We start from the raw sequence: 14,773 nt of genomic DNA, 5'->3' as shown, positions 1-14,773 counted from the left end.
TGGCTCAAAAATGCCCATTTCTCTTCAGCTTATGATCAGTCTAGTTGCTAACACGCTGCCGGGTGTCCTAAGAGACCCCAAAGGGGACAGACAGGCACACAATAATTGCCACGATTAGGTGGCCTCCCCCTCCCCTTTTTCAAATGCTCTTTTTGGAGATATTTCTTCATTGCATGGGTTTAAACAGAGAGTAGATGTGTTTTGGAAAGCCATGTTCTGGCTCAACCAGCAATTATGAACCCGATAGCAGAACTGCCTGGTAAGTTTTTCTGGTCTGTATTGCATAGAAGACAGGGGTGCTTGGATTTAAAAGACATACTCGCTTCCCGCCTGATATTTAGGTTTCTGTGTACCTTCTCCTATCTAGAGAATATGCAATATTGTGCCTTTGGGCTACTACAGGTCAAATTCTTAACAGTGCTTAAGATCACATTTTTGAAGCGCTACTACCACAAACACTGTGTAGTAGCCATCTAAGCCGTGTTTCATGTCAAAACATCTTTATCTCCCAAGCACTGAGGCAACTTTGGGTGGCAGACAGTGGTTCAGTTTTATGTACTGCTCATTAAACAGATATAGTCAAATGAGGGAGAGCACAGTAGAAAGCACTCCAAATGCACCAACATGTTAAATGAAACATTCCTGTTAAATGAAACAAATAACCAAACAAGCAGTGTAGAAAAGAGAAGACCAGGAAAGCATGCAAGAGCCATCATCAAACATGTAAAGTGATTAAAATGAGGAGGAAGAACAGCTGGTCCCTGTGTGCGCCACGGATAAGACAAGAATGACTAGTTTAACTTATAGCAATGGAGATACAAGTTCACTGATAAAAGAAGAAATGGTCTGGTCTACTTGATTTGGCATTAAGTACAGACATGCTAAGGGTTTTGCTGGCCTGACTCTTAGTCTTCAACACATTCAAGGAGAGGGGTTTTTTTAAGCAAACTTTACTTCCCAGAACTGTTGACTATTCAGCCTAAGTTTGATGATGATGATAATAATAATAGAAGATAGCCATTTATTTTGAACCAACTATAAGTGCAGTTTTACTTCATGTTTTAGCTGAAGATTATGCAATATGCTTCTACATAGGAAATAAATACATGTGCTGGTTTTGGCTGGGACAGAGTTAATTTTCTTCCTAGCAGCTAGTATGGAGCCATGTTTTGGATTTGTGCTGAAAACAGTGTTGATAACACAGGGATGTTTTCATTACTGCTGAGCAGCGCTTACCCAGAGCCAAGGGCTTTTCTGCTCCTCAACCCACCCCACCAGCGAGCAGGCTGGGGGGGCACGAGACGCTGGGAGGGGACACAGCCGGGACAGCTGACCCCCACTGACCCAAGGGATATTCCAGACCATACGACGTCATGCTCAGCGTCTAAAGCTGGGGGAAGAAGAAGGAAGGGGGGGTGTTCGTAGTGATGGTGTTTGTCTTCCCAAGTAACTGTTACATGTGATGGAGCCCGGCTTTCCTGGAGGTGGCTGAACTCCTGCCTGCCCATGGGAAGTGGGGAATGATTTCCTTGGTTCGCTTTGCTTGTGTGTGTGGCTTTTGCTTTACTTATTAAACTGTCTTTATCTCAGCCCATGAGTTTCTCACTCACCCAATTCTCTCCCCCATCCCACAAGGGGGGAGCGAGTGAGCTGCTGCGTGGGGCTTGGTTGCCGGCTGGGGTTAAACCACGACAGTATGGTTTGAAAACAAAACGGATAACCTGCAGCGCTCTTCTCTCAGACTTCTCCAGGCAGGAATTCCGTTTAAGCCATTCATATTGCTGAGGCTTTTAACACTGGCCCTGTGCTAGTGGCTCGCTCTCGACGGCACAGCAGAACCTCCGCCCGCCCGCCCGACGCTGCGCTGCACGCCCAGGCGATGCCGGCTCAGGCGGATGGCTCTTCAGAGAGACACAACCCGAGGAGCAACCATGCAGCACAAGAAGGGATTTCTTTTTTCAGGTTTTATGGTATCAGTGTAAATTCCAAAGCGACTTCCCCCTGCACTTTCTTTCTCCCAACACACCTAGTGCCTCTTCTATCCTCTCACGTTCCAAGGTTTCTTTGAGATGAGACATATACTCGTTTCTTCTCCTCCCTGCCAAAGTCTTATTGCCCAGACATGAATGCATAGATATGTTCAAATGTAAAGAGGTATTAGATGCTAATGCTTAGCTTGCATGCAACAAGGAAGGATTTTTTTCAGAAAGGACAGCATGAGATACTGGGCCAGAGGCTTCTCCAAACCTACTGCTGTTTGGCTTCAATCTTACATGAAAGCCACTTAAAGGGGGTCTCATTTGAGACAGATAGACATAAGCATAATTACCTGAGAACCATGAAGTTCATGACTTGTTCATCACAGATTCCAAGGCAAAAATAATTTTGTCCTGAAAGGATATGTAATACCTAGTGTTAATAAAATCCAAGGAACCACAGTGTGCTGAAACATTTGTCTGGGTTGTTGGATCGCTTTCTGGGCTTTTAATGACCCATATTTCCAAATACAGCTTCTTCAAAACAGATTACAGAACAGCAACATCACTTTAATTTGCAACAGTAGGTAGGTATTATATGATAATATCATAATACTTCAACTAACATATTTTACTTCTCTTATTTAATAAGAAAAAGAAAGCATATTAAGAATGCAAATACCTTATGCATTTGCACGTCCTTTCCTTCCTCTGTATCCAGTTCCTCACAGCAGTATCTAGCCCCGAAGAGAAGACCTAGCAACACACTTTGTTGCCATTGTTCTTCCCAGAAACAGATAATGTGTTTTTATATGGTTACAGAATTCAGTCTTAGTGAGGCCCTTAAGTAGTAAAGCACATCTTTAAGTGAAATGATTTATTGTCAACTCCTAGGGACTCGCAACCTAGCACTGAACAGAGGTTTTATCACTGAAATGCAGACAGTAAAGGGAATTACTCAGAAAAAACTTCCTCTCCCACATCACGATACCTTTTTTTTTTTTTTTTTTTTTTAACACCACCAAATGCGTTTATCTGGATTGGGGAGGGGCAGGAAGATTTAATGCAGCAGCTTTCAAACACTGACCTCAGAATGGAAGACTTTTTTCCCTAAGTTCATATTCTGACTTTACACCGTGCCCTGCATACACTTGCTGTACATATTTACCTAATCCATGAATCAACTATTAACCAAGCTATATAAATTATTCAAGTTTTAATGGTATACATTATTTAATGCAGAAAGATCTCAAAGGACAAAAACCTGCCAAAACGTACAGTATTACAGAGAAAGAGAGAACAAAAATGGTTTGTATGAGACAAGTCCAGCTCACAACTACAAATTATACTAGCTCTTGGCTTTGCAGCCAAAGAACACCTGAGCCATCAGTATTCTTAGTCTTAATCCTCTTAAATTTTAAAAATAATTTAAGTGCTATGTTTGATCTAAGTTAATTAAGTCTTTAATTAAGCAATAACCCCTGACAAATCACTGCTATATGCAAAGCAATGACCAGTGTGCTAGTCAATTCGACACTGGCATTGTTCAGAACCATAACTTCCCCATCGCTTTCTAAGCCTTTCCTCAAGCAACAGATCAGCTTCAAGAAGTCCTCACCAGCCATAAAATACTTTGAGGCAGGGACTTGGGGGCAGGGGAAAAAGAGTTATTTGGAGTGAAGTCCCACACATTAGCATTGTGAATTTTCAGTAAGTCCATCACTCGCAACAAGTCAGAAGCTCCATTGATGCAGCAACAAAGGAAAAGCAGTACGGTACCTCCTCACAAAGCCTAGACAACATAGGACAACCCCAACTGCATTTAGCTCTTCAATCTAAACAGGAGTCACAGCCAGAGCACCAACATATCCCAGTAGTATTAAAATGTATTCATGAATACAGAAGCATTCGCATGCTTGCTAGGAAAAGCTGAAAATAACCATTTGAATTGCTGAGCAGCAGTTTCAATTAATAGGTCTATTTTTCCCATCTATGGGCAGCGGATTTGCTTGCTTAACTCCCATTAATGTTAACAGAGTTGGACTTACAAATCCCTACCCGAGGTGGAATACTGGTGTTCCTACTGCTGCGCCTTTTGGCGAAGTTAAAGCAGAGCAATTCACTTTATTTTAACCTCTGCCCATTTTGCTCACTCTCTGGGGCTTTAAATGTAAACTTAAAAAATGATGAGCATTACCTTGAGATGGAAATACATTGTTTTGCTTTTTTCGGTTTTTAATCAACAAGCACAGCCATCCCAATAGACCAATTATAAAACAATTCAAATAAGAAAACAAATCTTAATACCAAAGTACACAGATACGTCAAATACAGCTTATAGGTCAAATTTTTTAGATGAAGCCTTTCCATCCCAAATAGCACAAATATTCCACTGGTTTCTGTGCTTACTCCTTACCACCTCTAATGCAAAAAATTAAGCTCATGCTTCCGAAAGGCAGATTATGCAATAAGAGATACCAATAAAATTGGGGGGGGGGGGGGGGGGGGGGAATACAGAAAAAAATGAAGTACTAAAGGATTCTGGTCTCAGTCAAACAAGTCAGTGTAGGCAACTCTCAGGCTGCACTTTCAATTATGGTCCAGTTCACTCGGAAGTTCACTATGGGCTTCGTGCCTAATTCTCTCGTACAGACTATAGGCACTAAAATATGTATGACCAGTAGAGGCAAAATCCCAAAGACCAGTTCATCCTCATCAAAAACAGAGTGAGACAGAACATGTCTAATAGAAGACTGAGGACTCATTTCACTCAAACAAAAAGGAAAGCAGCGTGGATGGTAGGATGGGCAAAAACTGGTCATCGCATGGGAAAAAATTTCCCCTGAGCACCACCACAACGAGCTGTGAACTCAGTTACTGGGCAAATTAAGAGTCCAAGATAAACCAGATACACCGTGCATTGAAATCCAGTCTGAAGTTCATCAGGGCTCTGCCTGCAGCAGACATGGTGCAATGGGTGCGAGAGGCAGCTGCCTTCCCACCAGGATCAGGAGCGACACGCTGTTCACTGACAGCTTGTCATAACACTGTCTCGAATACTTGGGACTTCCATTTTCAAAAATCTTTTCTACACTAATGACTTCCTACAGATGTTTTGAAATGTTTTAACTGTTCTGGTTTGATTCAGTGAGCCAGTGATACTGTGATTTGAGGTGAACGCAGCAAGAGCTGTGGCAGTGAACCCATCCAGGACCTTTCTGGGCATCCAGTAGCAACAAGAGATGGAGAAGCAAATTCCCATCCTCCCTGGGAGAGCAGGGCGTGAGGAAAGATGGGAACAGTGTACCGGTGGGACAAGAGCACCTGGTTTGGCTGCGAGTACCTGCCTCTCACAGAAAAGGGAATTTCCATTCTGTAAGAAATCTTGCCATTTTGAACTGACTTTTCAAACCAAGCAAGAAGAAAAGGTCAACATTTCTATATACCGGAACTTTTTTAATGTTGATTCAGAAGTATTGACATCTCCCTAACAATATCAAAACAATCTCAAACATAAATACGGCACCGAATAATAAATCAAGAAGTCAAAAGGAAGTCAAGCATAAAACCAACACACAGTGTGTAAACATCCCCCCTATCAAAACAAGGGCTGAGCATGACATGTGCCCACGAAATGGTTAGCTGTCAATGCAGCTGCATTTTCATCAGAGGCTCCCACTTGTTTCTTCTCCATTTCCTTCCTCACTCTGCTATTTGTCCATGGCTTGGCACTAGATTTTGTTCATAATGCAGTGCCTGCTCAGCATTTAAAACCCTATTGTCCTATTACAGAATAGTAATACTGTCCTCCAGAATAATTTAAACCTCTTCTTCCATTTTTGCTATTTCCTTATATCATACATCATTAAAATTAAGTGTTATAAAGTTGTTCAGGTTTTCTTACGCAGAGCAGAGGTGATCAGAGAATATCAGACAGTAAGGAAGCCAGCCATCATCCTCCCCCCCATTCCACATGCACGATCTTTCTTCTAGCATGACTGACGTACAATGGTCTAAAAAGCAACACAATTTCTCTCTATGACTAATGCAGCTGGGAAGAAACAAGCAGGCTTTTGGGTTCTGCATCCCTTCACCAGACATCTAAGTTGAATACATTTAGACTCAATGCCTCTTAATAAAGGGCAATTATGTTAATCAATTAAAAAAACAGCGCAAGACTGAATGACGTAGGATTATTGTGAATGAAAGGAAGGGAGACTACATGAGATCATTAAGAAAGACTGTGAAGGGCGATGACTTAACACAGAGGCAACAGTTCACGAACAGCAGAAGCCACGGAGAGCAGGGGTACCAAGTGAGTTTCTGCCTTTCAGCTACTATCAGTGACACCTTCAGTGTGATTTGTCAAGGTGACTTGTGGCCCACCAGGTTTGAGAATTGCGAACCAAGTAAGAATCTGCTTCTAGAAGGCTCAGAGCCTTTTCTTTAAGATGTGCCGAGTGCAGCTGATGAAGATGCTCAGATGCATTTAAAGTGCAGCAGAAACCAAACGGCCAAACACCGCCAAGTACCACAGAAGACAATATTTTAGACTTTTCACATAACCCAACATTTCTGTTCCTCAGGAAAACCTTCCAATGGGTCTTATTAAGGAATTGAAATAAGGTAAGAATTTTTCTCCCTTTGCAAATACAGCTCACCTGAAGCTGGGGAAGAAACCAATCACAAGCTTGACTGCATATATTTCAGCACAGATGATCTTTCGCACTACATTTACACTATTGCTTTCTTTAGAGGGACATCACTGCTGTCTGACTTCCTACCTTCTCTCCACACCTCCAGTGGTTAATGAATCATTCATGTGGTGAGATTTTCTGGAAAAGTTAAGTAAGAAATCTTCTGGGTAGAGGAAATAAGTTGTTACAATAACACGCAATTTACTATCTGAATGCTACGCATACTGTATCATCTTATTTGTATTTCACAGTTAATCTCCCAGCTCACAAAAGTTTTATCGGATTGGAGGCATGTGCTGTATTCCCCTTTATAAAATTTTACAGTCCCTTGCTATTCTCGGGGCTTGTTTTATAGGCACAATTTGCTGCTTTAATCTCACCCAATTGTCATGTTCTAAATCACGGTGTATAAAAATGTCTTAAAAGGAGAGATGCGCTGAAGGGTAGTACTTAATTACACTTACTGCCTGATTTAAATGTTATCTGTGCTTTGCCAAGTGCCAGGCACAGAGTAACCCAGCAGTGCAAATCTGCATAAACTGATACAAGTCATTATTGGGCTTTTAATAGCAACCCTCTTCTCCTGCGCAGCATTCTGATGAAAGCGTGTTCCTCCTCCTCCTCTCACATTAGCTTGTGAGAAAATTAAGTAAGGAGGTTGAGGAAGCTGGTAATTGGTAGGGTCTTTCCAGTCACTCTCGCCTAACTTATTTAATTTGATCTCCTTGCAGAAATCTTTGTCAAGACAATTTCACTGGTCATCTTCATGAGTCTAACGTGTGCTTTTCAGTTTCGTTAGGAGAGTGCACAGAGCAAACAGAAAATCCATTTGTTTGATGGTTTCCTATTCCTTTTGTAGTACTGCCACTCCAAAAGAGCTTCTCTTTACACCCTCTCCCCCCAAATGCCAGAAATCAAACAAACAAATTAAAAATACCACCAAAATGTCAGGCAATTAATGTTTCGGTTTCAGACCTCCTCCTCCCCCACCCAAGCAAGCACATCAAGGGACTGATTTGCCTCTGCACTAACTACACTAGACATGCAGTTAAAGCCTCTGGCTCAGGGGAGCAGAAACGCAGCTTAGAGTGCAACATATCCAAAGACTTTCTACTTCATGCTCCAATCCCCGCTCCAACCACACGTCAGACAGATCATCACAGGACCACTTTAGCCAGATCGCTCTGAACTTGAGGGAAAGCAAGAGAGTGACCTTCTTTGTTTAGGTTCATCATATTTAATGAGCCAGTGGAGGTAGGATAAGTACCACAACTCCCAGTAATCTATCCAGCAGCTTTATTTCTGGCCCATACCACCAGCATAAATTCAATTCACTCTTTTTTTTATTTTGTTCCCTTGAGTGTGCTGTGCTCATGGTTCAGCACTGCCAAAGTCTAGAAGGGACTAAAACACACTATTTTGTGCCAAGCACCCAGCAAGTAGACGTGAAAGAACATCACTGAGTCAATCCCGGATACTCAGCAGTTTTCTACTCAAATGAAATTTCTAACTTTGCACAAATTTCAAACAATGTCAGAGCAGTCACAGTCACAGAGTACTACTCCTTACCCATTTACGTAGCATGGTTCTGATCACAAGATGTTAGCATTGTTGCACATAAGATAAACTACAACATTGTCCCTTATGGGTATATGAAATATGTATGTGCTGCTGTTACCAGTCACAACTGTGCTTACACTGCCCTTATTTCAGCCTCGGCAAATAAGCAACTGTTTTAAGCAGTCTTCTGGCTAAAGCCTGGCAGGGCCAATAAAAAGAGAGGGAAGAAACCCAACTCAGAATGATTAGACATTTTAGCAACTGATTTTAAGCATCTTCTAAAGCCCAGTGGTGTGAAATACTAACCACCCCTCTTCTTCACAGAGAGCTGAAGCCATATAACGTCTTACGTGGCAGAAGCTGAACCCTGCAGCAGAACCTGGCCCGAGAAGAGACGGGTACAGCAGCAGCTCTTCCAGCCCAAGGTCAGTGCAATCCTAGCAAGACCCTGGGAGGACGACTGTGCTGTAAGCAGTTCCCAACATCCAGCCAGTGGATCCCCGGCAACCTGCCTTCCTTTGAACAGAAGAGGAAGGATACGAGGTAGCAAAAAAGCTATGGCATTGGGAAAATGCGTCTCCCAAGAACCTCATTCACTCATTTTCTCTTAAAATGAAGAGCAGTATTTTCCAGACCACTGGTATCTGAAGCCATGTGAAGAAATTCACATCTGTCTCAGGGGATCCCATCACACCTCAGCAGTGATTTTAATTAAAATTTTGATGACAAAAGCTCATAGTCCTCTGCAAGTAATTTAGAGAGTTAAAGATGACGCGTAACTCCAAAGTGCCGGAGACTCACTGAGTTATAAAACTATAGGCTTAGAAGTAATGAGATGCCGGCTTCAGTTTGTCTCATGACCGCAAAACATTCCCCAATGTAAAGGTTCATTTGAGTGGCCACAGGCTAAAATTTCTCTGGAGGCAGATCAATCTTGCCACTTCCAGGAGCAGCCTCTCCTTCAGAAGGAGAAACACATTAGAGGACTGGTGCAGCAAGAACTCCACTTTTTGTGGTGGTCATATCACCCTCCTAGGAAGACTGGCTCCTCTGATGGGTCTCACCACACTCCTCCTTCCAACACACATACGAAGTCTTACAACTTTGGGGCAGCTTCTCATCCCAAATGAATTCAGCTTTTTTTTTTTTTTCTTTTCCTAAAGTAATAATATTACAGGATTAATTACTTAGTAAGGTCTCTATAAACTCATCTGCCTTTGAAACTTCTACAAAAGCACAAGTGAAATTCCAGAGATAAACAAACACAAACTCCCTTTTAATTAAGCACTGCGCCTCTCTGTAGGGGGTGATGGAGCAAGCAGATGCAGGGGGGATTGCCAATTAAGATACAACTTCTTTGATAGGAAGGGTACAGCCATACACTAGAGGAAAAAGGAGAGGAACTTGCCATCCAAGTCATTATTTTAATTGGCTGCTCAGAAAGATTATGCATTCCCCACATCTGATGCTGCCAAAAAAGTACTACTGATCCAAAATACTAAAGAGCAATCAAAACATGTTCTAAGCTGCTTGTACCGTGTCAGTACGAATGCTACCTGTGCTCCTCACTCATCCTGTTTGAGAAAGCAGTAACACAGGGAGCTAATTCTCAGGGTTAATTAGACAAAGAAACAGAGAACTCTTGGACTTCATTTCCTGTTATTGATCATTATTATTCACTGAACACCAGGCATTCTTAGCAAAAACTTCTTGAAAGGAATGCACAGTATTTCTAGCCTAACTCAGTTTGGAAAAAAAAAAAAGATTAAAAACCATGTGCATAGCTAAAATAAATGCTGGGAAATTGCATGAATCAGGATGCACACAGAAAGCGAACCTGAGGATGGACTGGTCATCTTCTGTGTAATTGCCATTGATTTGACATCCAAATATCTTCTGCCTGTTGACCTTTATTTTCTGTGATCCTAATGGTGATGCTGTCATTCTCTCAGCTTCGTTAAAGAGCTGCATATTAACTTTCACTTCTGTTTTTATCTGGTTTTAATGGAAATGCAAATCAGTTTTTGCATGGCTTGTTCCATGCCTTTGTATCCTTTGGGGAGGAAAAAAAAGGCAGGAAACTGAGAAATGGTTTGTTTGATTTGCAGCCTGCTCAGGAATCTTGATTTTTGCCTCCTTATACAGTATGTCTCGACCACAGAGGACAGAGCACTGTGCAGGGAAGAATTCAGGGATGGGAAGCCAGAGCTGCTTTATCTGAGCCTTCTTCCCCTGAAGACGATGGCTCTGTCATCCAGTCCTATCAAAACACAAAAGCAGATTGGGATTTCACTGCCTCCACTCAAAATAAATGAATGCAACAGAAAAGGACCCCTTGGCTTTGCGAACAGAAGAAGAGCTCCGTTCTTACAGGGAATGGGATAACCAGAACAGTATTGCTGCCTTGGGAAGACAGCCCGAGCTGCAGAGGTAAGCTGGGGCAGAGAAGCTACTCCCTTCTGGTTCTCCCCAGTCAAAAACAGCATCATTACTAATCTCACAGTTGTACACAGCAAAAACAATTCTGGCCTTTGTGGATGGACAAAAAAAGCCTGTAAAGGAGAACAATGTAGTCTCAAAGCACTGCAGGCTATGAACTGGTTTTTTTAAAGAAAAAAATATGCAATTTGAGAATGGAAAGTGGAAAAGCCACCCACTTGCTGGTTGGAAGATACGTCAACAAACATGTTATTTAGACCTGGCAAAACCCTCCAGGGCAGGGCCCTCCTAAGGGCCATTGTCTCCCTTAACTCTCCCATGAACTACATACACCCCATTACCCACTCTTCAAAGCATGTTGCTCTGCTAATTATAGTCCTCCTTCTCATTTCTAGTCCAAATTGATTCACAGCCAAAGTATATCTTTTATTCTTCCTCCAGTATTTTGCTTTAACTTATTTGCCTTTTTTTTTTTTCTCCTTATTTGTACTCCCCTCCAGTATGTTTTTAATTAGTGATCAAGATTCTTTTCAGCTTTCACTTTCCCTTACTCATCTCCTGTCAGGGCTCCTTTCCAGGGTTTTCATCATGCCACCAACTTTTCTGTGGTCCTGGACCAGTTTAGGTTCATTCTTTCTCAAGAGAGAGTCACTACGAATACCAGCACTATTCCAGCGGAGACATCACTAGTGATACTTCCACTGTCATCACCAGAAAGGCCTCACCTGATCTGTTATCTATCTCTGACCTTCCACAGCTTAATTTTAGACAGTGCTCACGGACTGGCCAATACATGCCCTACTCCTCTGTTGCTTTTAACTGCAGAGCTCCCAGCTTACAGGACAAATCCTTATGAGTCCTTCAGCGCACGACCTTACGCTCTGTCTTGTATTACAAACAAGAGGTCACTTTTTCAAAGCACAAGCAACTGTCTAAACTGCTGCCATTACAGATCATAAAACCCAAAAAACCCAAAACCTTAAGAACAAAAGCCCTTATTTCCTATTGAGAAAAAAAAGAAACCAACTCATATCTTTCTCCATTTCTTTCTGGGAAGTGCCTCAATGCCACTGTCAGGACAAAAAAGACAAAAAATAAGAGGAAACTACCACGATATCCTCCCTCCCCTTGCTTACCCTGCAGCAAGTGCTGCATTTTCCCCTTGGGAGCTGCTCACAATCACTGACCCCACGGCACTGGGAGTTCTTTGGGAAGAGACTCTCCAATGCACAATCAATATTGAATGTCCATCGACCCCCAACCCCTCTCAAACCATGACAGCTATAGGGAGTGCTGAGGGCCAGACCCCACGCTGAAAGCGTCCCCCACCCCTCTCACATTTGCTAGGTACACCACTAGTGCACAGCACTGGTACACTACTTGTAAAATACACTAAAGCTGGAACAGCTTCATAGTATTACCATACTTCGTTATTAATCAGGATCTGAATAAAATGCCTGATAAAAGTAAAGGAATTAAGGATATTTAATTTGAGTGAAGAGGTGAAGAAGGAATGTAATTACACCTAATTAATTCCTGCACACGGAAAGTACATCTCCTACTACAGGGCTCCCTCATCTAGAAGGGTTCCAGCGTCTGGAAGTCAAAGCCAGATCCACCAAGGCTCAAAATGGAAACAAGATGCAATTTCTCAATACAGAGGAAAGTGTTTCTATTTTCAGTTTCCTTAAGTAGATCTTCTATCACTTGAATCCATTATCCATATCCATTATCACTAACTAATCCTGGATAATTTTCAAAAGGAAGAAATAAAAAAAGAGAGGAAGGAAGAGGGAAATGGTGTTTTCAAAGACGCAAAAGGCAAGCAGAGAGAAGAGGTGGAGAATCAATCCAATCTAGGCAGCTAATCTAAACTTCCAAGTCAGGAACCTCATTGCTCACATATTTGAATCAGGCTCTAAATTCAGAGCTTTCAATCACCCTGTGGAGCCTCTAGCGACTGTATGTGGCCTTGAGGCTCCCAAATTGGATATCTGAACTTGGATGCGACTACAGCTCTTGGCCATCTGATTTTCAGTTAACACTACGGGGATTTGGACACCTGATATTGCTTCTAATTTTTTGCTTAACTGTAGTAACAACATCCTCAAGTGTTTTCTCTCATTTTTGGAAAAAGCGATGCTGTAAGTAAAGTACACGATACTCTGAACCATCTACAGGCTTACAGTCAAAATTTACTATCTGCAGCATGCTATATTCATATACTTGATATTTCAGCCTCTAAAATTAATATATAGAAAGAGATACATCTTTGCCATAAACATGGACAAAGCAAACTTCATGCCGACAAGATGTGTGCAAACAAAACCACAGAAGTTTTTTTAAAGATATCATCGATGCATATCACATTGATGACTGGTTTTTGCAGACAGATTTCATAATTCCTTGTTTCTGTCCTTGGCACGTCTATCCTTTGAAACAACTCTTCCATTATTGTACAACTTAAAAAGCAAGCAAGCACCAAACTCTCACCTCTCCCCCCTGCTAACAAAAACTCTCTTAGGCATAGCAGTTCTTGAAAAAACAGTATTAAAAGTGACTGAACTTGCACATAGCTCTCACTGGACTTCATCTGGTACAGTATATTGTCAGAAAGCAGAAAATGCAGGATGGGCTCACATTATCTGTAATAAGACAGACAGTCCTTCATTTTAACAAGGTACCACTGCCAATATCAGCCCTGCTGTGTAAAAACCTGATGCAACGATTTTGTTATTTATACAAGTGCAGTGAAACCCAGCGAGATCGGCTGTGATCGAAGGCACCTTCCAGCAGCCGGCACACAGTGCATATTCACGCAACACCTTCAAGAAGCACCTTACATCCCACACACCTCCCACCGCGGCGGCTACCAGGGCACTGCCCCAGCCCGGCCAACAGCTGGGCAGCGCAGCCTGGAACAAGCAAGCGCACACAGAGCCACTCAGCCCTGCACACCTATTTCAAAGTGGGAAATCAAGCCATTTCAATGACGGGAATAAGAGTTCAGTGATTTCTCCCCAGTGAAATGCGTAAATGTTTCCATCTGCCATCACAAAGCTGAATGGTTTCTTCACACACAGAGATGCCAATGCTCCTGGGACCTATTTCTCTTCCAAGTCACTGCAGCACCAGCAAGGCTTCAGCGCCATGAACCGACTGGACAAGCAATCCTACAAACTCTAAGTGGGCTTTCAATCTCCACGAACGGATCAACAGGTCAGTTCTCTTTCCTCTCAGCTTCCACACAGCTGTAGACCTCCTCAGAAGCAGGCGAGCTGCCTACCCTTGTTTCTCTGAAACATGTTTCTAACTGACGTCGCTCAAGAACGTGTCACACTTCAGGACTTATTTCCATCTGGCACATAGTACTTCCACCCCCCAGTACAAAGGGCCGATTAAAGCAGTGGTCATCTCTAGGGGGATCATGAAGTACAGCATAAGGACAAGTGATTAGCTCCGGAATGAAATGGAGCAGGCAAACATTGGCTGGCTGGAGGCATAAAAAGCATGCTAATGATTGCAGGTTCTTCTGTATCTTGAGCTCAGTTGAACTTCTTGTGATCCACAATGGCCTCTTGTTAACTTCCCTTCCATCTTTGGGAATTCATTGAAAACAAACCCATGACTCCCTCTCAGGTGCTGAGGAAAAGCAGGAGTGCAAACCCAAGAAAGCTCAAGCAACTCAGTAAGAGAGATGCATGGAGGAAAAAAGAAAGGTTCTTTTCTTGCCACCAGATTAAGGCATCTGCGATTGGAAAGATGCTCCATGGAGCAGCCACCCATTTGGAGAAAACCTAGGCTGGAATTTCAGGTGCTGTAAGACATGGTGAACAATGTCATTAGGCTGCTTGAGCTGGACCAGGAGTGACCCAGCATAGCGAGGACTGACCAGAGCCATCCCTCTCAGTCTGGGGGGAACAACGGCACAAGGACAGCAACACGGGCAGTTTGCATTTGGAAGCTCTAGTCCTGCCACCAGGAGCAACGTCAAAGAACGTGTTGAGCTACTGTCACATTCAGGGCTCTGCCTTCTGGGGATCAAATGACTGGAACCGTGGAAATTTTATTTCTTTCAGCTGCCACCACCCCAGGATGGCT

At 42.7% G+C, this 14,773-nt stretch overlaps 1 protein-coding gene across 4 annotated transcripts in view; it reads right to left on the bottom strand.

Annotated features, from left to right (window-relative positions):
- SGCD (sarcoglycan delta) overlaps positions 1-14,773 on the bottom strand; it is a 356,822-nt gene that overhangs the window by 322,872 nt on the left and 19,177 nt on the right. Inside the window, exon 1 of one of the 4 annotated variants that reach the window (XM_052816478.1) lies at positions 6,638-6,742. The exons of the other annotated variants lie outside the window; for them this stretch is intronic. The gene's annotated coding sequence lies outside the window, so the exon portion shown is untranslated. Of the gene's footprint in view, positions 1-6,637; positions 6,743-14,773 lie in introns of those variants that run through there. 4 annotated transcript variants of the gene reach the window in all.

Source organism: Harpia harpyja, chromosome 20 (genome assembly GCF_026419915.1).
Source record: "Harpia harpyja isolate bHarHar1 chromosome 20, bHarHar1 primary haplotype, whole genome shotgun sequence".
Classification (NCBI taxonomy): Eukaryota; Metazoa; Chordata; class Aves; order Accipitriformes; family Accipitridae; genus Harpia; species Harpia harpyja.
Note: the sequence above shows the minus strand (reverse complement) of the source record. Positions and strands in the feature narration are given on the sequence as shown.